The following is a 22,645-nucleotide window of genomic DNA, read 5'->3' on the forward strand; positions in this document are numbered from 1 at the left end:
TCCCAAAGATTTGGAAAATCTCTCAGTATTTGGTATATATCTAATAGTCACAGCGCTAAGCAAGAGTGAGATTGTAGAGCTGCATAATTAAAGCAATTAACTCTTTCATTAAAATTCAATGTTTACGGCCAGCACAAGGCCAGATACATAATTTTGGTGGATTAAAGATTCCAATTCCTTTGCTCTCAAGTTTCTCATGGCTAGTGTAACTCAAGCAGACAAAATTTGCCGTGAGAGTCATCACTTCTGTAGGAGAAATTTTAAAAAAAGGAACTCATGGGCTCAGTGGTAGAGTTGGAAATTGCAGAAACCACATTCGCTTTCATCTGTTGAATGTGAAGTTTGATGAAAGGATATTATAGAGTAGTGACAAGGACCTAATTCTGATCCAAGTTTTGTCATTATAAATCATGAGTAATTCCGAAGGCTGCAGCAGACCCTTATCACTGCTAAACATCTGTAAGTCAGATCAGAACCGGGACTAATAAATACATTCAAAATGCATAATTAAAACAGTGATTTCACATCACTCTGATGAATTTTAGTCAAGGATTTCTTCAAGGATGCTTTTCTCACATTAGCATTTGATGTTAGTAAGCAATGAATAATTCCATTTTTTCTTTCCAACATCTGGGACACTTCCTGCTTTATTTGCTACTTACTGAGCACTCTGCAGGAAATATTAATGAATGCTGGGTGTTGAAACACAGGCCCTGTGGATCGTGCTCAGGAGGCAGCCTGACGTAGGAGAGGTGTCTTGAGATTAAGAGCTTGATTTTGGTGAAAGATATTGGGAGATTTGCCAAACCTGAGGGAGATGCAGGGATTTGGGGAGGTCACCCAAAAGTCCCTGGGTCAACTTCTTTCATGCCATGGAGCATTTCCCTCGTACCTAAGAGACAACAATTAATAATAAAGGTGTTTCCCCTTGGTCAGATCAGGTCTTTTTGCTGTGATTCTGGAGGCCAGCACCCAGGGATGCCCTGAGGCTGAGAAGGTCTTTCCCCTTGGTCAGATCAGCTGTTTTTGCCATAATTCTGGAGGCCAGCACCCAAGGATGTCCCAGGGCTGGGAAGGGGCTGGTGCTGGCTCCACCTCACCCAAGGAGAGATGGAACAGGGGACCAGCACACCCCGAGAGCATCACTGCCCTGCCCAGCTGCTTCCTCACCCCTCCAGAGGCCTGGAGGTCTTTCTCTTCCTTGGGAGATGATGAAATTCTGTGTTTGGAGAGATCTGATGGCCCTTCAGAGCAACCTGCGGAGGAAACCTGAGCTGAGCACCAGGTGAGCTTCCAAAGGAGGAATTAAATGTCCTTCTGTGTTAGTGTGAAGAGACTTTGACAGTTCAGCATCTGACCAAGGAGGTGAGAACACCCTCTACCATGGAAAACAGGTAAATTGGAACTTGCCCAGCTTCATTCCAGCTGGGTGTGCAACAACCTCTCTGGGATTTATTACAAGCCTTCCCACTTTTTTTGTCCAGAAAAGCTCATCTTATCTGTGGAGGTCATATTTTTACCTTGGTCAGGCACATTCCTTGGTGGCTCCCGTAACAAAATGTGAGTGTGCAGAACCTGGATCCCCACTGGAGCTGCTCCCTTAAGGACTCTTTGTCCTCTCAGTGCCCCCAAAACCCTCTGGAGCGGGGACGTGCTGGGTGTTCCATCCCTATGGAAGATGCCCACGGCCCCTTTCCTGCAGCAGCCCCATCCTGCTGGCTCAGCACCTCCAGGCAGTGCTGAGGGGGAGGCACAGATGTGGAGCAGCAAATGAAGGCAGAGACCAAATTAAAACAAATGGGGAGAGGGGCTTGGGCTCCACGCTCTGCACTGGGGCAGGACTCACCAGATCAGGCAGAGCCCCCTTTACAAGAGAGCACAGCACCTCAATCCCAGAATCAATAAGCTGTACATGCTGCAGCACAAAGAGCTCTTATCTGCAGTACCACTTTGAATTTAGTGAATTTATTTAATCCCTGATGCCTGCAGAGCATCAGTCCTGTCTTCTGGGTTAATTTATTTATTCCGGTGATGTATTTTTAGTCTTTCAAGTCCTTGACATTTGAGAAGCAGATTTTTTCCCCCCCTTGTTTCCTAAAAAACATCTGAATTGGGAAAAAATTATTTACAGAAAAGTGGGTTTTTTTTCCTAATTCATTCCCCACTTTTCCTTTTGGGAGCCAAGAGAAATACAATATCAATACTAATAACCATAAATGGAATGGATTGGGAAAGGCTCCTTTTCCCCCTGCCTGGCAGAGCCTGTTTCTAAATCAATGCTGGACATTCACTGATCTTCTCTCTTCCTTCTCATCTTGTTTTTTTTTTTTTTTCCTACAAGTATTCTCTCCTCCTCTTTAAATTAAAAAAATAAAAATCAACTGTTTTCTAGATATAGCCAAGATTCTGCGTTGTATTTAGTTTGAAAATTGTCAGGAGGGCAGTTGAAACTCTTATCTCCTGGAAATTGATATTTCCAGGTGGATCAGATGAACCCTTGGTTCAACTCTAAGGAACCAGTGGGTTAAAGAGTGGGACTACTGGTAAAAAGAAATACCAAAGGAAAACAATAGGTAGGTACTAAACATTTGGTTATGGAAAAGTAGATTGAAGCTTTCTAAACCTCAGAATCTGCAAAGAAGGAAAAATATCTCACCTGGCCTTGGTGAGTCAAGGACAGCTGCAGCAAAGCTGGGAACATTAAAAATAAAGTAGCATGAAGGGAAATCGTTTGAAAAAGAGAGGGTTCATTCTATATTCCTTATCTATTATCTTCCTATCCATTGCCCAATATTTCCTTGTGTTTACATTAAGAGAAGTAACAAACACCAAAAAGAAAGAGCCTCTCCTAGAACAGGGACCCTGCAAAAATATATTACATGTCCTCAAAAATAACTCTGCAAAGTCACAGAACATAATTATTTTTCCATTTCAGGTATAAGAATTTTTTTTTTATTTTCTTCTATTTAAATACCAGTCCATGAGAGAAGATATTCAACAGACCATCAGTGCTCAAATAACATTGGCTGAGCTGGCTGATTTAAAATTTTAATATTAATGAAACGTCATTGGTTGCAAGCTGGAATAATTGTAGTGCACAGTGAATAAATGTGGCTTGTTCTGGGACACTTTGGGCACCCTGCCCCCCCAAAAAGAAGGGAAATGTAACAATTTAAACAAATCAGCCTCAAAATTGGTGTTGCTGGGTGTTGAGGTGGAGGTTTTGCATCAACCCCCCTGAAATTCAGGCAGAGGTTTTACCTCTCAAATCACAAGCAAGGTCATTACGTGAGTTAATTAATTAACTAAAAAATACAGCCATTAATCAAATTTTTTGCAAGACTTTTGCATCACAGCCCCAGAATAAGCTCAGGAGTGGTTCCAGCTGCCCTGTGGGCATGGGCACCCCAGCGCCTTGCTCCTGGTGTCCCCAGGCTTTTTTTGGTGGCATCTTTTCCTCTAAGGGAAATCCTGGTGCTGGGAGACTGAGTGAGTTCTAAAGATACTAAAAAAATATTTTGGTCCCTCTGAAGGTCAGATAATTTCATAATTTCACCTGCATCTTCAGGGCGGTGCTGGTGAAGGCTGGAAGCAGCTTAAGAGATGCTCCAAAGTGGTTTTTCCTTCGGTTTTGCTCTGCAAGTCAGGATCCCATCCCTGTTTTCCCACCTGCCTTGTGAAAGCCCCGTTATCCGAACCCAAACACAGGCACACACACTTCACACATTAAATATCTGTAAAATAACTGGTGTTCTCTGAGGAGAGCCTCTTCCTGTGCCACAAACACTTCAAAGGCTTCAAAGCAGAGGTGCCTGCAGCGAGGGCTGAAGCTGAGAGCACAAGTGCCCGTTTCAGCTGACACCAGAGGTTTCAGGCTCTCAGGGCATAAAGCATTTTTCACTCTGTTTAAATTAATTTAATTGGAAAAAAAAATTGAAGGAGAAATAACTGAAGACATTTTTGAAGGTGGGGGTTTTTTGTGTGCTTGTGATTTTTTTTTTTAAAGTGGAAAATGCCGTTTTGAGATTAAACCTGCCTTTAAGTAGATATTTTAAATGAAAATATCTTCAGTGTTTAAGGAGGGGCTGCAGAGACCTTCTGTTTGCAGCCATCTTAGAGGGGTGGTTTTGCTTTCTCTTCCTTTGCTGTTGCTCAAAGGATGTTCCAGCTCCAGGCTTTCCTTCTGCTGCCCCTTCTCAGAGTTAATGCATTGGTTCTGCAGGCAGAAAAAGAGACATTTTCAGTATTCCAGAAGCCAAAATGCTGTCTGCTGGATGGGGGGATTTGCTGTACATCCCAGGCAGGAGATGCAAATCCAGTTTTATACTGGGAATGCAGCACCCTGTGCCCAGCACCTCCTGCACTCCTGCCCAGGGCAGGGTGACAGAGAGAGGACATTCTGCTTTTATTTTTTTTACAATATTTACTTTTTAAAATGAAAATGCCAAAAGAGTGGAAATACCTTGGTTTTGATAGTCACGGCATGGGAATCTTCTTAAATTTTTTAATTTATTTATTTAGCTGCTCACTCAGAGGTCACCCCTACACTCTCAGTGCTTCAGCAAAGAACACACCAGGTATGGGAGCATTTTCTGGTGCTTGCTGGTGACTCCAGGTTGTTGCAAGAATATCAGTGGGGTTTGGATGCTTTGTGGTGGGACAAAGATCTTCTTAGGATACATGGCTGCTCGAGGATCTCAGGCAGGGTGAGGATTCCCTGGACTAGCCAAAAATAGATCTCAAAATGGAGATGGTCTGTGCTATCTCATTAATTTAAAATAAAAATGTATGTGTGTGTATATATATATATAAAAATATATCAAAATAAATAAATAAATAATATTACATTATATTACATTACATTATATTATATTACATTATATTACATTACATTATATTATATTATATTATATTATATTATATTATATCATATCATATCATATCATATCATATCATATCATATCATATTATTAAATCAATATATATATTAATACCTATTATATAGAAATACATGTTTTATATATATATGGTCTGTGCCATCTCATTAATTTAAAATAAAAATGTATATATGTACATATATACACACACATATATAATAGATTAACGCATATTAAAATATATAATATCGAAATATACTATATATATTTAAAAATATATTTAAATAAAAAATATGGTCATTAATACAATAAGGAGAATAATTGAAATGTTGTGGGAATGATTGTATGAGTGCAAGTGCCTCCCTGAGCCAGTCCAGGGCTGCATTCCATGATAGCCAGCCCAGGGAACAGGGATTTCAGCCCAGCTTTCCTGCCCCACATTCCCTGTGATTCCCCGTGCCCTCCTTTAGACCCAGCCCTGGTCAGGGAGAATCGCTGGAGCGTCACGGCCGCATTGATTGAATTGATTGAGGCTCTGCCCAGAACCTCAGCTCCACTCCCAGGCACTGCTAATCAGAGCCAAAGATAACAGCAGAAGGAATGAAGAGATTTCATCCCTACGACTCCAAAGTGCCTTTGGAGAAGAGGAAATTGCCACAATGTGTTTTCTCTCTGCTGCCCTGGGTTTGCCCGGCGCAGCCTCCGAGGTCCCTCTGGATCAGCTCGGCTGCAAGGAGGCTGCTGGAGCTCCATGGGCTTGGGATTTTATCCACCAAATTTTATTATTTTTATCCAGCTCTACTGTGGAAAATCACAGCTGGGTCTCCAGCCAAGGCAGTGACTGAAATTAGCAGGAAAGACATAAAACCTCATGGTTTAGGGGACTTTGTTCTTTACTTCAACAAAACTCGAGCGTTTCCCAGTGTGTGATGATGACATTATCCATTGCAAATGGATATCCAGGATAAATGGACCCATAAAATTAGGGGAAAGCAGGGCTGCTGCAGCAAGCCTTGAAAACACCCTGAATAATTCACATTCTTGCAGCAGCTCCTCAGCCCAGAGCCACCAACCTCCCCACAGGGTCCCTGTTTCCACCCCATTAAAGAGTGAGGCACAGATGGGTTTGGTCTTCTAAAATCAAATCAGAATAAAGAATCTCTTTTTGCTCCCTCCTTGCTGAGGTGTCCTGAGGTGTATTTTGAGTTTGGGCCAAAAAGAAATCATTATCATGTAGCTGCCTAATGCTGCTTCACTTTGGCTTGAGCCAGGAGGGCACAGCCTCAGCTCAACCCTCTGCAGTCCCTGTTTGGGGTGAGGAAATGCCCAAGGAATTTTCAGAGGATACAGAATTCCATCCAGTCGTGGAACCATTTAGGCTGGGAAAACCCTCTAAGATCGCTGTGACCAACCATCCCCCAGCAGTGCCAAGGCCACCACTACCCCATGTGCCCAAAAGCCACATCCTCGTGGATTTTGAACTCCTCCAGGGATGGGGACTCCAACAAATCCCAGGCAGTTCCAAAGCTTCTCCCTACATCTTTTAGAGATATCCAAAGCAGAGCTGAGAGTGGTCAAGGGCAATTTGGCCATGGCTTCTCCATGGGCATGGGAAGGGTGGGGAGCACATGGATAGGTGATTTGGGAGCAGACAGAGTGGAAACAGATCCTGTGCCTTTCTTTACCTGGATGTGCTTCTGCCCTAAATGAAATGCAGGAGCAAACTCAGGGCAAAAGCTGAATCACTCTCGCTTAATTTAGCAGTGAAATCACAGGCAAGGCACTACAGTACCTGCTGAAGGGTGCAGTGATTTCTAATTATGGATTATGCAGCTAATCAGTACCAATCAACATTTTATGATCTTGACTTAATATTTAATATAATGTTAATTATAATTGCTTTTGCCACAAACTGTGTCAAATCCTAGGTGTGATTTCCCCTCCCGGTGCTCCTCGAGGCACTGGGTGGGCTCTGGGATGGGGGCTGAGCATCCCTTCCCAAAATCCCACCCAGATCCACCTCCCTGCTCCCTCTGCCTTGAGTTGTGATGCTAATTAAGTGCTGGTGAGTCTCAGCGTTATTAGAATGGAGTTTTTATCTCACACAAGTACCTTCCAGCTACAAACAGGGGAAGTTCATTTAATTAAAAATAATTTTAGTGTAAGTTAATGTGAACACAGTTCAATTACTCTGAAATATGTTTAATTTTTTTTCCCCTTTTCTTCTTTCAAAGTCTACCAAGAGGCTGTAGAAAAAACCTCCAAAAACACAAACTAACATCAGATAATCCAGATGATTCATTCAGGCCATTTCTGTGTATTTCGACAGTGGCCAAATTGTCATTAAAAACAGGAGCAGAAATGTGCAACAATGGCAAAGTCACATTCACGGCACAGGCACCGTTCCTGTGATTGTTTATTGAGCATCCTCGGGGTTTCTGTCCTTAAGTGCCTTTGTGCCTTTTCAAAGTGCTTTTTGCCAGCTCTCACCTGATGTCTGTGCATGACAACTCCAAAGTCCTCAGCTCTGCTGTGCACAAACCACCCGGGACCATCTTCACAGGCCTGGTGGTTTTTGATCTAATTTAAACTTTATTTTAAAAAAGAAACCTAAAAAAAGTAAAACCAAATTAAATCCAGAAAGTTTAAGGATGTAATTACCACTCAGGCAATTTTTTAATATGCTAAATGTTCTGTGTGAGCATCAGCAGGATGCTGCTGGCCCACACACCTCCTTTAATTCACCTGCATATTCCCAAAATCCATTTCCAGCTGGGCTTGGGATCTGGTTCCCCACCTCATCTTGTCCTGGGGTCTCCCCTGAGCACGAGCTGGGGTTTCCTTTGCAATTAATAATTGATCAACTTCTGCTTAAACCCAGGCATGTTTGATGCTTTTTTTTGCTTTCACAGCATTCAGAGGAGCTACAGCCCAGTGTCAGCAGCTGGAGCACTACCAGGGGCTGCACAGGGAAAGGAAGGAGTCCTGAAAATTAACAGGAATGGGGACAACATAAGCACAGGAGATATTTTGGGGCTGCAGCCCCCAAAAATTGGCTGCCTGGATGTTTCATCCAAACCCCCAGAGCTGGCACACCCTGGTGGAGTTCAGCACTGACCAAGAAGCTCTTGGAAGTTTTTGTTGAATCTTTATGGCATAAAGATTCAACAAATGGAATAAAATCTGTCTTGAAAGAAATCAAATAAAATAAGGAGAACAAGCAACCCCAGGCTGGTTCCTGCAGCCTGGGAAGGAACCCAGGCTTGGGCAGCAGCTGCAGCCCAAAGGCTCTGGTGGTGAAATCCTTCCTCTCCATCCCTCCCGAAGCCTTTCACTCGAGTTTGACCTCCCTGATTTGGGAAAACAAAGCACCAGATAGGAGAAAAGGTCCTTAGAGTTAATAACAAAGCCCATTGACTTTCAAATGCAATCTTGTTGGTTTTTTTTTAAAGACAAATTTGTTGTGTTGCATCTTGTTTCCTTTCTCTCAGCACCCATTAACTTCAGGGACTATTACCATAAAGGAAATTAATTCCACCCCCACAAACACATGGAAACTCCTCCCATCAGGGCACTTTAACATCATTTTGGTGCTGATGGGAGGTGATTATCCCACCATAACTCTGGTGCCACTACAGCAGGTGAAGTCTTTCCATCCATTAAAGATCCTACAAACTCTTGGTACATGTGAAGTTACATGGGAAGTCCTATTCCCAGGAAAAGTTAATTAAAACCTATAATTCTGATATGAGCTGGATGAGGGGGAGGTCAGGCAGGAATCTCTCCCAGCACAGCCCCTTACTCTCTACTTAAATAAGAACTAAGTTCCAAAAAGGGCTGAGAAGTCCAGCCCAACTTTTCCTTTGGCAAAGGGGCATTTCTCAAAACCCTCTGCATGTACAACAGAGACTTAAAATATCCTTGTAAAACCCTGTTCAGGAGCTGGAGCCCAGCTTGGTGACCTGCTGGGGCAGGGCAAGGGGATGGCATGTTGGAAATGCCATGGGTAATAATTCCTGAAGCTAAGAGGACAATTTAGGGAGAGGGGAGGAGTACAACCTAAGGGTACCCAAATCAACCCTCCCTGCTCATTGAGAGGGTTGAACTGGATGACCTTCAAAAGGTCCCCTCCAGCTCACACTATTCCACAGTTCTACATTCCCAGAATGATCTTCCGAAGGCAAAAGGAGTGATGGTCCCACCACCCACCTTTCCAACCGCATCAGGAGAACCCCTGCACAGAGAGAGCTGGAGGAAAGGGCTTTGTCTGGGCGGCTCTGAGGGGTTCATCTGTCTGCTGCAATTAGGCAATTAGCAGAGAGGGCTAATGAACCTCAGAGACAAACAGCTGAGTGTCCCTTCTAACACCTCCTGCCTCAAACAGCTGCTGTGAGGAAGGTGGGCTCTGAGACCACTACCATGAGGGAGCTGCTTCACTGGGAAGGATCACATCCTTAATTTATTTCAGCAGCCTGAGGAATGAAGGGGAAGGTTATAACCACCTCAGAAATATCTCCACACACAGCCCCTTGTGCTCGTATTTAATAGAAAATAGAGGCATTGGAGGAGACCACCAAGCTCCAAGCTCAGTGTTTGCCACCTTCCCTGTGTGCTGGTGGTGAGGGAATGTGCAGTGCCTGTGATAAAGGCGGCAGTGGGGTAGAACCATCAGTGCTACCTAAAAGCAAATGAAACTGGCATAAATAATTGTGCTGTAGAAAGCCTTTCTGTTGCACCTTGCCTATCACTGACAATTTACATATCTTAGGAAAACCTTTGTCAGCTTCTGTCATTTCTGCACTATTATGTGCCTTTCTGGATAATTACCAGTTAATGTGAAAAAGCAGATGGAAAAAACCTTGAAATTTCTGATAGAGAATCCTCAAACCTCTCCCCTTATCTGTGCACAGCAGCTTCCTGATTTCAAAAGAAGTTTGAAAACCTTTGTTAAAAATGTCCCTGATTCCCAGTTTGAATGAACCAAATGACATTCAGCTAAAATTATTCAGCTTTTTCCACAATTAAATTCCATTATCGTGAACTGCCAAAGTAAAATGGAAGGTCTCTTAACTAATGTGTCGGTTGTTTGCTTGTATTTTTCGTGGTGTGTATTGTATAAAGCTGTGTGAAGTAGAAGGAGGATAAACAATAAGTGTAATTTTGCATCAATGAGTGGGGCATTTTTAGACCCTTTATTATGGGAACACACCAGGGTTGGTGGGTTTTCTCTCTTCTCTATTTCCCCCCCTTCTTTTTTTTTAATTTTTTTTCTTCCTGTTATTTTATTTATTCCTTTTCCTGAAAAACCCACTGAGACTGATTAGATATTTCACCAAACTCAAGGAGCAGTGTCAGGTTGGTTTTTAGCACCAGGAATGATTTTTTCTATGCAATTCCTGCACACCATAAGAGCTCAGCACTGAGCAAGCACACACTTCTCCTGTCCCTCTAATGAAGAGGCAGTGTAGCAGTACACAGGGGAAATAATTTCATTTAAAAAACCCCACATTTCCACATGCAGGGGAATTGTCCTCGTGTTGTCTCAGTTGGTTTTCCCCTTGTTCTTCTGCAAGACTTAAAATTAAGCTGCCCATGAGAAAGGCAGAAAAGTTAATCACAGAATCTTAGAGTGGGTTGGGTTGGAAGGAATTAAAATATCATCTCATTCCAGGGGACACCTTCCTCTAGAGCAGGTTGCTCCAAGCGTGGTTTGCTGCTGTGCAGGATGGGGTGAAGCAAAAATAACCTCTAAAGCCAAGGAGCAGCTGAGCCTGCTGTGCTGCCCAGCTCTGAACTCCACAGGGAAGTTATTTCTGTGAGCCTGCAGTCAAAAAAAGAGAGAAGCTTTCTGAACGCTGATGACAGGGTTTTATGGGGGAATTTTCTGTACAAAATGCTTATAACAGGTTTAATTTTGCTCTGCAAAGCCAAGCCTCATTCGAGGTCTGTGGGTAACATCCCCCTGCAGATGTGCTCTGCAATCACAGAATCATCATTTAAGTTTGATAAAACCCTTAAAATCCTCGATTCTGCTCAGCAGGATTTTTCTAAGCACTGAAAGCTCCGGGCCCTTTGGGCAAATGCACCTGAGCCATCCCTGCCCTGGAACTCCAACCCAGCTGGAGGATGAGGAGGAGCCTTGGGAGGGGGCAGAGGAGAGGAAGGAGAAGTCAAGCTGGCACTGCAAGGCAGGGTGAGAGAAGGGGACATTGAGGAGCCACAGGGACAGTGAGGAACCACAAGGACAATGAGGAACCACAAGGACAATGAGGAGCCACAAGGACAGTGAGGAGCCACAGGGATAGTGAGGAGTCACAAGGACAGTGAGGAACCACAAGGACAGTGAGGGGCCACAGGGACAGTGAGGAGCCACAAGGACAATGAGGAGCCACAAGGACAGAGAGGAGCCACAGGGACAGTGAGGAGCCCCAAGGACAGCAAGGAGCTTCAAGGACACTGAGGAGACCCAAGGACCGTGAGGAACCACAAGGACAATGAGGAGCCAGAAGGACAGTGAGGAGCCACAAGGACAGAGAGGAGCCACAGGGACAGTGAGGAGCCACAAGGACAGACAAGGAGCACCAATGACAGTGAGGAGCCCCAAGGATAGTGAAGAGTCACAGGTGCTGGGATTTATAAAGTTAGAGAGTTTTGAGAAAATGGTTAAAAAGAGTAGGCTTTAAGTAGAAGTTCTGTTAGCATTGCATATACAGCAAAAAAGTTTTTTAAGCAGTAGAGTAGATGTGATAAATAACAATAGTACAATCCTGTTTGTGATTGCATATAAGTGCCAGTGGCAACAGGGACAGTGAGGAGCCCAAGGACATTGAGGAGACCCAAGGACAGCAAGGAGCCACAGGGACAGTGAGGAATCACAAGGACAGTCATGCTCCTGCTGGGACTCCTCCTCTCCCAGGAGAACCAGGAGCAGCACAGGCAGGTTTGCACCAACCCCACTGCAGAGGGGTCACTCCTCTGCTTTAATGTGTACAAAAACACCCAAATACCCTCCTGCAAACCCCATTTCCCTTCAATTGCTTAAACAAAACCAACAAAAGCTCGCTCCACATTGGGTGATCTGTTCTGAAAACAGAGATTTACCAGCAGATACCTCGTGGTTCCTCGTGGAGCCAAAGGTTTGCTCAGTTGAAGCTGTGTCTGTGTTACAAAATAATTCCTTGAGATACAGAGAGAATGAAAGCAAGGTTGTGTTGGTGAGGATCACTGAGATGGGAGCTGAAGGATCCCAGTATCAGGATGTTGTATCAGAGCTCCACACACCGAGGCTGCTTCACTCCGTGGCTGCCCTGCTGGTTTGTGTTGATGGAGCTTCTCTTCAGCACTGGCATTTAACAGCCACATCCCCAGAGAATGACATTTCACAGCCTGATTAAAATCATTGTCTTTCATGGCAGAGAAAGTTTGTTCTTCAAAGCATAGAAGATAAAAAAAAAATGCTGTTGCAAACAGTGCTGAAAACCAGATGAATAAAAACAACTAAAAAAAGGGTTTAATTCCATTATTTTCAATTAGCTCTTTAATTTGATTTAAGTCATTTGCACTTGTTGCTTGTTTTACATCTCTTATTGTCCAGCATTTTATTTCACACATCTAACAGTATTAAATCAAACTGTTTTCTAGTCTTTGCCTTCTTTTGAAGCCTCTTGAAAGTCAAAGGCAGATATTAAAAACAAACTTTCATCTCTCTGCAGGTTATTTGTAATCAGACCTTTCTCATCAAGGGCTCATTTCATATGTGTTTGGGATCTGGGAATTATTAAAAATGCCAATCCATCTTGTGAAAAATATTGTCCAGGCTTCAGTGTTTTGAAACTTCAGCATCATGTGTGAATTCATCAGCAGCAGTGGAGACTTGGTGCTCCTGAACGCTTGTAGGTACTCACACGTAGTAATGGCTCAGAAAGTCTACACAGGGTCCTACTTCATGTTGCAAACTCCTGTTTATTGACCCTTGGTTCTGAATGGCTGGTGGTTTTAATAATAAATTATACAAAAATTTATTATTAAAGGGACAGTGTTGCTCCCCTGTTGCAAATTCACAAATCTCAATGTGTATTTTGGAGAAGCCCATCACAGTCCCACAGCTGAGGTAATTTCTCATCTCAATTTGCTGCTAACCAGCAAGTTCTGCCCAGGAAGATCTTGGTAAACAATCAGGTCAGCATCTCAGCAGCTTCTTAGAAAAAATAAGTAGCTAGGTCTGATGCCAGTTACCACTTAGACCTTTTATTTCCCTCAGATCCTCTTTTGCCATCCATTTTTTGCTGTCTTTTCCCATGTATCCTACTCACTTTTATTATCTCATGTCTACAGGAAAATACACATTTTGTAGGTTGTAGAAAGGAAGTTCCTTCTAAAGAAGTGAATGTAGGAGAGTTAAGCCAAGCTGAGAATCTCCTGAATGAAAGTTTATGAAATTCGATTATAAAGGTCCCTTCTCCAGCAACCCCTTGTTACCTTTTCTCTCCATTCCATTACACCAAGAGAAAGCCTCAGCAGCCAAGTCAGGTCACTTGTTGATTGCCCTACACCACATTCCAAGGCATTTCCATTACTATTAGGACTGATTTTGAAAATATCAAATAAGCTGGATGGAGAGCACTGATGGAAGAGCTGCACCTGCAGAAGCTCTTCCACCTTCTATACAATCAGATTTTACCAAAAGGCCCACAAAAATATTTAAATACTTCCAGTTTTCACCACATTGATGCATCCATAATGGAAGGTAGAATGAGGAAAGCTGGTTATGAACTGCCCCTGGACAAGCCTAGCAGATTGCTGGGTGGAAAATGTCAATTCCCCTTCCTTGGCAAATCAAGATTGGGATCCACATCTTGTGAATAAGAAAGTTTCCAGTGTGGTGTTAAAATTTTCCAGGTTAAAAAATTGCATTGTGGAGTCAATTCTCTGTCCCAGATGGAGACCCATCCCCACTGGGCTCCAAGGCAGGGAGAAGGTCCGGCATGAACCTTCCCTTTGATGGAGACATCCAAAAATTGGAGGTGAAGCTCCCTGGAGCAGGCAGGGGAGGTGCTTTTCTCCTGGTGGGTGTCTCTGAGGAGGAGCTGTGCCAGGGGTGGGTGGACATCCCTGAACAAAGGAGAAACCCTTCAAAGCAGAGCCATCTTTATCTCAAAGGCAGCATTCCCTCTTTGATCTCAGGATGAATCAGGCTGGCTTTGTGCTCCTCAGCTCCTCCTCACGTAGCACCTTTCTCCAGACAGGAAAAGCCTGAATAGATGCAAGGCTTGGGTGGTTTAAGAATCACTTTTTCCTTCCGAGAGCAAAATTGACTGTTCCACACAGTGGGAAGGAACCCTCACATGCCCACCTCCAGACCTTGTAATTCTCCCAGATCCTGCAATTGAATTTTTGCAGGTGTTTTTCCCATGATGGGAGGAACTGGAGCCATCAGAGGATGGGGAGACTTGGTGTGGTCTTGCAGTGGGTTTGCCAAAGTTAATCCACCACGAGCAACACATTGGTGTCACCTTCTTCCAAGACATCCCCGTTCCTGCTCTTCCATTTCTGCTCCATCCATAAAAGAGACCCGATTAAAAGCGTGGCCTCTTGTTTGATGAACCAGGAATCCATACATCCTGTAATTTTCCCCTCCTTCATCCTCTTTCCCTGAGTTTCTCTGTCATATTCAGTAAAGTCTCTTTTATTGAACATCTGTTTGGTGCATAGCAAGCTTATCCGAACTCGGCAGGAAAGCACCTTTACTCCAAAATAAATTAAAACAATGTATGTGCCTCTGGCCAATGGATCATTGGATGGGAGTCATGAATGTACATTTGTGGATATTTGATGGGAAGTTTATCATTTAAATGATGAAAATACAGTACTTCAACATATGGATCATTCTGAGCTGCTCTCTTTCCTTTCCAGTTGAAGAATCATTGTGCATTTAGAGGAATTAGACAAAATTAAGAATTTAAACTGGTCTGCTTGTAAAAGCTATTACCAAAGAGTGGAAATGCAAAAGCAAATGCAGGGGTGGAGTCTGACTCTGAGATATACATGGATTAAGTTGGTTTAGTTTTAGGTGGTGCAAACAAAGAGCAAAACATATTAAATTAGCAAAGAGGGAATTAAAAAGTGAATTAAAGACTTAAAATAGAAATTAAAGTACATAAAACCCCTCTGCAAGGATGGTAGTGATCAAATAAAGCTGAGAACTGAAAGTTTTTGTCTTCTCTGCTGTTTTTATCCTGATTAACCAGAGTCCAGTGTGGTGGTCTGCAGTAGACCTTTCCTACAGCTCTGAAATTGTTTTTTTCCCCTTTTCATACAATATCCATGATAATTTCCATAATGAGAAATGTTTTCTGCCCTGGAGAGTTGTGATAGCAGGGGAGTCATTCCCCTGCTCTCAAAACCATCTCCTAATTCCTGAGGCAATTGAGCAGCAGAAAACTCTTAACACAATTATCAGGAAGTAAAATCAAGAATGCTGAACTCCAAAAGCAGCCTTGGAGTAATCAAGGCATTCAAGATGATGCTGCAGTTTGATTCCCAGCTATTAAGACACCTTTTGGTATTTGGCAGTGTGAAAAAGATCTCCACATCTGGCCAGTTCATGCCACTGTGCAGCGTGACCTTGACACACCAAACCCATCCTACAAAATGACTTTTAAAGCAGACACAACTAAAATTCCCCTGAGTCTACGATATGTTTTCTTGCCTGAATTTTCTGCTGTCCACACTGTACAGACATTGAATCCAGACCGAAACTGTTCAATAAAATGTACTTTCTTTTCAGATTTTGTTTGCCAGTATTTCTCACAGAAAGCTTTGAGATTTCTCAACTACATTTTGCAGCTACTTTTAAACCAGAAATTATCACCTTGTGTTCAATTAGTGAACTCAGTCCATTTACGAAGCAAGAGCATGTGCATAAAGTATAAATAAATACTGATATATAAAACTGTAAGTTCAACTGCTGCCATGGAAAGAGAGGTCACAGTACAACAGGCTCAGAAAATTACACAGGAATGGATTAATGACAAAATCCAGTATCAGAAGTGAAAAATAGACTACAGTGCATTTCTCTACTTAATGTGCGATAATGTCTAAAAGACAGAATGCCAAGTAAGATTTTTGCTATTTTTATGCACCCACTTAAGCCCAGTTCCCTCTCCATGCTTGCCCAGCCCAGCAGGATGGGGTTCCCATGGCTGTGGGAATCAGAGCTGGGAACGCCCAGCACATCCATCCTGGTGGAGATTTCAGTGACTTCTGTTGGTATTTTTGCAGTAATGGATTTTTCCAGCCAAAGCAGTACAACCTCAGGCCACATTGCATTGATATTTCACTGCAGATTCGTGCTTTGCCCTGGCACTGTGGAAAGCTGCCTCTCTGGCAGGGCTTTGCCTTTGTTGTCAGAGGCATGGAAGAGCTACCATCAGTCTTTTAAAGAAGACCTTGCCTGAGAGTCTGTATTCACTTGCCAGAGCAATCTCACCTCTGAGGGGCAGACTCTTAACAATCTATTATGTCCTAATTAAGTTTGGCCGTGTTTACACTGCTTGATGATGATGCATAAAGATTAATTTACCTTTCCAGCCCCTCTGCCAGAATGTGCTGCCACAGAACCCCATTAAAAATGGAAATAGCAGCGAAGTCTCCAATTATTTTATATCACCTTAAGCCTACCCAAATTCATCATTTTATGTGCTGTTACTTTAATTTATTGGCTTATCATCTATTGTGGTAAGTAGCAGTTATTACAAGTCATTCTATATATGTTTCAAATATGGTGGTATCATTTCCTATGGACAAACAACCCTTATTTACAGTTTGTCAATTTAAGGAGGCCAGAGAAAGCCATTTAATTGCTTTTGAATAAAAAAATCTTACAGAGCCACAACTAAAATTGGATTCCTCTGACTGTCATTGGAGTTTAGAATTAAACAAGCCTGAGCTCTTCAGTGTGACCCTGATGAAATTAAGTGCAATCAGGATGAAGGCAGAGCCACGATTATACAGGTTGAGCTTTACACTTTGATTTTCTTGAAATATTGATTAGGGATGTGAATATGAATTAAAGATCTTGGCTCTGTTTCAGCAAATTTGCAATGAGATCTTGAGCACATTCATTTTTTCCTCACTTTGACAGGTTCTGGAGTTTGCAAATCGTGCATTGGGTCACTTGTTCACCCAGGAGCTGTGGCCAGAGAAGGTGATGGTCACATCGTGCTGCCAGGGGCTCCTGATGGAAGAAGTGTTGTTCCAGAGGAATCCTTCAGCCTGGAGCACTAAAAGTTCACCTTGCTGCAATGACACAGCTGGGAAGGTGTTATTTGTGTTTGAGTTTTCTGAATAGTGAAAGAAACTCCTCATGGCAGAGGCTGTCCCTTCCTCCTATAGGGTCTGGAGATCTTTTTGTCTGTGGTCTGGGACATCTCATCAAGGCCTGGCAGGGCTTAGCTTGACAGGGGAGGATGGAGGCTGAGGAGATTTCCACCACCCCAACAGGAGCAGGATTTTCTCTCTTATATCCAATTTCCTAAAGTTGCCAGAAGCACCTTCAAAATTCCTTGAGATAAAGATGCACTGCCAGGCCTGGTACCACAGTCCTGCCACCTAAGTGATAGTGATGAACATTCCCAGGAGTCATGGTCACCAAAGCTGTGCCAGACCTCCAGAGGGATTAAATCAAGGATAAGGATCCTTAGGAAAAAAAGAGCATAATTAGCTCATAAATGTTATTTCTCAGTGGTTATTCCCTTCCACTCTCATCCTCCCTGACAGCACTTGTGCTTCCTCCTCCTGTGACTTCCTACACATCATTCACAGGTTTCTTTACTTATTTTTACTGAGTTGCCCCCCTTTTCAGCCCAGTGATGCCAGAGGAGATTTCAGAGCAGGTCAGGTTATTTAACAAGCAAACAGCCTAACAAACAGCCCGTGTTTCCACACATCCTTGCTGGTTTATGGGGTCATGCACAGCAGAACATGGCCAATAAACCTTTTGACCATTTGTCACAGGTTTTATGAGCCGTGCTTGGCTGGCTCAGATGCACCTTCCCAGGGCCTGGAGAGCCACAGCATCATTTATCCCAACATGGGCAGCACCCAGCACCTCATCACAAGCTGGAGATCATGGAAGGCACCTCTTTTCATCCAATCCTTGCTTTTTTTGCCCCAAAAAGTTAAAGTCTTCACTACCCATTGAGTGTGAGAAGAAACCCAGATCTCGGGGGCCATGGGATGGAAACCTGCCTGATCCCAAGCTCCTGTAGCACCACTGGGTAAATATTGGTGGGGTCATCCCAGCCCAGATCTGTTTGCACCCTCCTGCACGGGGTGGGCTCATGGTGCCACTGCCCAGTGATTACAGCTGGGACCTGGCACTGCATAGCGATTGGGGTAATGGAGGAAATAGGAAATACCAACCATGCCATGCACAGTGGGAAATAAATCCAAGGTGAAATAGTAAATCTCCAAGGAGTTACAGAAATCCTGATAGATACCCTGGTGGAGGTGCATTTATTGTGAAGTGCTACAAGGTTTTTCTCTTATCTCTAATTTTATAGATCTGTGCAGTTGCAGCAGTCCTTGGATAGGGCACATATTTGAAAATGCTATAAATTTCACCTCCTATTTATTTCAGACTCATTGACACTCTCTGTCTTTACTATCTCCTGGTATTTTATGCCTCAGTACTTGGAGAAAAAATGCTTTGTTTGCACTAGATGTAATATGGAAACTCTCTCTGACATTTAAACTTTAGTATCAGTTTGCCTACAGTGTTAATATCACTGAAACTGCTTATATGGATTAAATTGCCTACAGTATATAATGCCAAAATATGAACACAGCACATTTACTGATTTAAGCCCTTGAAAGAATTATTACCATTAAAATATTTAAGGTCACCTTTACAAATGCAATAAATCAGGAGGATGTCCAACAGGGAGCGTTTAAAGCTCCCGGTCTGGAGTAGCCCAGTGGGAAAAGGATGGTTGATTCATTGTCGTGTACAGACAGGGATTTGGGTTTTGTCACCCTTTTGGGGGACAGCCTTGGGGCTCACACCTTTTTGGGGTGCAGCCTGGGGGCTCAGACCCCTCTGGGTGTGGGGGACCAAGGGGACACAGCTGTTCCCACCCAAATTCTGCCATTCTTGCACCAACTCCCAGCCTGTTCCACCAGCTCTGGAGGTCTCACAGGAGGAAAGAGCAGCAAAACCTCATTTCTGTCATTAAAGCCAGACACAGCAGCTCGTGTGCCCTCGGGAGGCAGAACTGATGAGTAAGAAGATGCCATTTTCATGCAGTCACTTTTCTGCACAGAACAGCCTATTCATGCTACGGGTCCAGTTCTGCAAAAACCCTTATTGAGGTCAACACAATTTACTGATAATTGAAGTCAGAGGAAAGTTTTGCTTCAGTGGGAACTGGCAAATCAAGCCTATCAAACAATTTGAAAAAAAAAAGCCATCCTTCATTATGCTTTCATCTTAAATATTAGGATTCAGCAAATTTCCCGAGAACAACCACTGTGTAAAACTTTAATCTTTTGAGAATGGATTGGGACTGTAATTGCAAAACCCAACATCCTCCTCCTGTACTGCATTCCCTCTCTCCAAATGTCAGCATTTACTAGCAAGTTATAAATGGGGGAGAAATTTGCATGTGGTTATTACTCATGCTTTCATTTGTTTCCAGGTGACTGTTTTTAATGTTTAGCACAAACCCCTTATCTACAGTGGCCCATCATAATTTACAGCATGAGGAGACAGACTAATGTTCATTCCCATTGCCTGGGAAAAGTACAGGAGGATGGATAAAATCCTACTAAAGTGGGAGGGTTTTCCCAAAGGGTCTTTCAGAGAAAAAAGAGATTTTTTTTGCTGGTGATTAGAATACACTTGATTTAGTAAAATGCTCTTACATGAAGGTAAGCTGGTGCTTCCTTCAAAACGTGGGGCTTTTGAAAAGCACATAATTTGTTTTCTGCCTCTTCAAAGAGGCTGATTTGGGGAGCACTGTTCCCAGAAACTCCAACTGCACCCGGGGCAACCAAGCAACAACACTTGTGCCTTTCTTTCCAATTTTCTCACAGAAAGAGCCTGAACTCCCTAAAAAAACACAACTAACCCTAAAGAAAGCTGCTGTCAGGGGCCAAGAAGGAGCAGCCCCCAAGCCTGAGCAGATGCTTTGCCGCAGGAGCAGAAACGGAGCCTGACCCTGGACTTTGGACTGCTCCATCCGTGAGATTTAACAGTTGGATAACACATTTGATAATTGAGCGTGTTAATATTTTGCAAGAGAGACTGACAAGCAGATTGTTGTCAAATCAAGGCTCCGTCAGGCTGCGGATATTGAAGTTGGCAGAGCCCAATAATTTACGGCTTTCTCCTTCAGCTTCTCATAATTTACTTCCCAGCCACTGAAGGGAAACCTGCAGCCAAAGAAAATTGATGGACTCATCATGCAGACATGACACTCCTGAAACCTCAAATTGCTATTTTATACACATGGTGCAAAGAGGAATGATCAATGGGAGCTGGAAACCCCTCATTTACAGGAATCCTGGGGAAGTTGCACTGGACCTTTCTGCTCTCCCACTTTCCTGGGACTTGCTGGTATATTCCAAATTATTTCCATTTAGCATTTTCTTCTACCCAATGACCTAATAATAGTGAAACCACTGACTCTAAGCTATTAGTTTATATTGGTACAGGGTCTTAGGCTTTGCTAAAAACATGACCCAAAGTCACTCCAACTCAGCCCAACTCCTGCTGACTGTGTGATCTCACCAAATGGAACAACCCAGCTGCTCATTTTCAAGCTCAGGTTTATGTTTGTTACTAAATTCATGCCCTGACAAAGTTTTTGGGAGTTTCTCATTGCACATCACAACCCCGAATGGTCTCCATCAGCCATAAATACATGGCAGTAATTTCCTTTCCAGTGCCATTATACACACCTGCAATCGTGGGAACACAAAGTTTAAAAATTTCTCCATTCCTTCCAGACAAAATGGAAAATCAAGAACTGTTTGTATCAATAAAACCACAGAAGTTTCCAGATGTAAAATGAAATTTCTGGGACATAACAACAGTTACTGAAAACAGGACAGGGCTGGGGGCTGATGTTTCCCAACTGAGTAAAGTCAATTTTTGAAGGCATTATGCGCACGCTTTTTTAGAATCTGTGCACCCAAATTCATCACTGCTGTCTGCAGATTTATCTGAGTAGAAACCTACCTCAGGCTCCAGGGAACTTGGTGTTGTCAGTGGGAAGGAATCCAGGCTGGTGCAAAGGCAGCTGAGCTCTCCCAAAGCATCATCAGCTGCTTGGAGAGAGGCTCGGGCAGCATCACCACGGGGAAGGGTGGGGAACTCACTGAAACTCCACAAACACATCCAGAACCTGCAGAAAAGCAACACTGAGTGTGTTTTCACAAGGAAGGAAGTCCAGGGAGAGGCAGAAAAATTTGCTTCAGCAGGGAAATAAAGAGAATGAAATAAAGGCTTGGCTTTGCTCGCCAGGACAAAGAGCTTTTACACCCATAAATGTGCATGGATGTGAACAAACCTGTGGATTCAGGAGGGCCACAGGACATCTCAGTAACCTCAGGCTGAGGTACCTGGCTGAACTGAGCTTCAATGTGTATTTAGGTTTGTTTATGTTGCTTGCAGCCTGTATGGAGGTATTTGTATTTGTGCTCCTTAGAAACTTGTTGAAATGGGGTCTTTTACAAGTTTGCCCTATTTTAGCTGCGCTGTTCCTTCGCTGGATCTGTGGCAAAATTATCAAATTTTCTTGGGCCTTTTCATCCCTAGTAAAGATGCTGTAGGATAAAAAGCACAGCTCATGCCATAGAAGAGAAAAAACATTCTTACAGTCCAAACACATAAGGCAGAAAAAAAAAAAAAAATAAAACAAAAACCACTTCTCTGAAAATGCAGAATCACTCCCAGTCTGACCTCACAACCTTGTACCCACTGTATGTTGTAAAAACAAAAGTAGGAGTTTCGGAATGACACAACACACTTGGAAATAACAGATATTTAACCCCTAATTGACCAAGCAGAATTCGTTTTACTGTAGTAGTCTGTGCCAACAGCCAAACTGAGTCTGACCAACACAAACTTATAACCATGCACATTTAAAACATATTTTTAACCATCATAGAATAGTTCTGCACAAGCCCCAAAATCATGCCATGTTAAAAAACACTACCTTGTATTTTTGCAGTGGTTCAAATGGAATAAATATACTTCTCTTTTTTTTAAGGTTTCAGAGATCAGCTGAGGTGAATCTGCTTGAAAAACATGGTAAGCTTCAGATCAAATACCACAGTTCTAAGAAATCCATTAACCATTCACATCTAAACCTCAGCTTCTACGCTTCACCCTATAATGCACATTGTTGTCAATTTTTGTCTTATTTACCCCCTGCTAATATCTGGGCTCCATTCCAAAAAACTCAAGACAATTGTGGAGAGATGCAGATCTAACATTCTTCAAGTTGACAGCCAATAGTTCTGAGCATTTAATTCCCGAGACGGAAGAATCTCCAAATCCTGCTTTTGTAATTCGCCCGGGAAAACACATCAGAGCCAAACTGTGTCTGTGCAGCCTGAGTGAAAACGCTATTGTTTGATCCAAGTTGTATCTTTCTTGGCAGATTTGTAGGGATTGATCCTGCCTGGCTGGGCTGTTTTAATAGGAAGCTGAGCACTAAACTCCTGATGAATTATCATTGCATTGTAACCATCGGCACAGCTGA

At 43.0% G+C, this 22,645-nt stretch overlaps 1 long non-coding RNA gene across 1 annotated transcript in view; it reads right to left on the bottom strand.

Annotated features, from left to right (window-relative positions):
* Positions 1–1,950: 1,950 nt before the first annotated feature.
* The window catches only part of LOC113459430 (uncharacterized), a 47,486-nt gene continuing 26,791 nt past the window's right edge, over positions 1,951–22,645 (bottom strand). The window contains exons 2-3 of the long non-coding RNA XR_012582642.1: positions 21,118–21,283; positions 1,951–4,216 (exon numbers count right to left, since the gene is read on the bottom strand). This is a non-coding gene — a long non-coding RNA (uncharacterized LOC113459430). The remainder of the gene's footprint in view (positions 4,217–21,117; positions 21,284–22,645) is intronic.

The sequence above is a fragment of the Zonotrichia albicollis genome, chromosome 14 (genome assembly GCF_047830755.1).
Source record: "Zonotrichia albicollis isolate bZonAlb1 chromosome 14, bZonAlb1.hap1, whole genome shotgun sequence".
Lineage (NCBI taxonomy): Eukaryota > Metazoa > Chordata > Aves > Passeriformes > Passerellidae > Zonotrichia > Zonotrichia albicollis.